We start from the raw sequence: 658 nt of genomic DNA, 5'->3' as shown, positions 1-658 counted from the left end.
TTCAGTCCCTCTCTGGCACGGACTTGAACTTCAGCAGTACACACACAGGTGAACCACAGACTCACAGTGACTAAATTCACCAAAGACTGGTGTACACCCTAGAGGTAGATGAGTTGTTCATTTAAAGAAAAGCCTTCTTCTATCCTGTGGTGGCTGCTTCTGTTATTATTATAATAGTAATTATTATGACTATTCTTGCATATTTGCCCCCTGTACTAAGTAATAGGTTTTCTGAGGGCAGACACGAAGTCTCATTCATTTTAGCACAGGTATATAGCCCAGGTGGGGGCTTCCCTGGTGGCTCAAATAATAAGGAATCTGCCTGCAATGCAGGAGACATGGGCTCGATCCTTGGGTCGGGAAAATCCTCTGGAGGAGGATATGGCAACCCACTCCAGTATTCTTGCCTGGAAAATCCCATGGACAAAGGAGCCTGGTGGGCTACAGTCCATAGGGTCACAAAAAGTCAGACATGATTGAAGTGACTTAGCACACATACACACAAGCCCAGGATATAGATGTTTTGTAGCCTAGTATACAAAATGGCAACCCACTCCAGTGTTCTTGCCTGGAGAATCCCAGGGATGGAGGAGCCTGGTGGGCTGCCCTCTATGGGGTTGCACAGAGTCGGACACGACTGAAGCGACTTAGCAGCAGT

The 658-nt window shown here is 47.1% G+C and overlaps 1 protein-coding gene across 1 annotated transcript in view; it reads right to left on the bottom strand.

Moving 5' to 3' along the window:
* The window catches only part of NOS2 (nitric oxide synthase 2, inducible), a 36,154-nt gene that overhangs the window by 6,838 nt on the left and 28,658 nt on the right, over positions 1 to 658 (bottom strand). The gene's annotated exons all lie outside the window — the stretch shown is intronic.

Source organism: Bison bison, unplaced genomic scaffold (genome assembly GCF_000754665.1).
Source record: "Bison bison bison isolate TAMUID 2011002044 unplaced genomic scaffold, Bison_UMD1.0 scf7180017864472, whole genome shotgun sequence".
NCBI lineage: Eukaryota > Metazoa > Chordata > Mammalia > Artiodactyla > Bovidae > Bison > Bison bison.
Note: the sequence above shows the minus strand (reverse complement) of the source record. Positions and strands in the feature narration are given on the sequence as shown.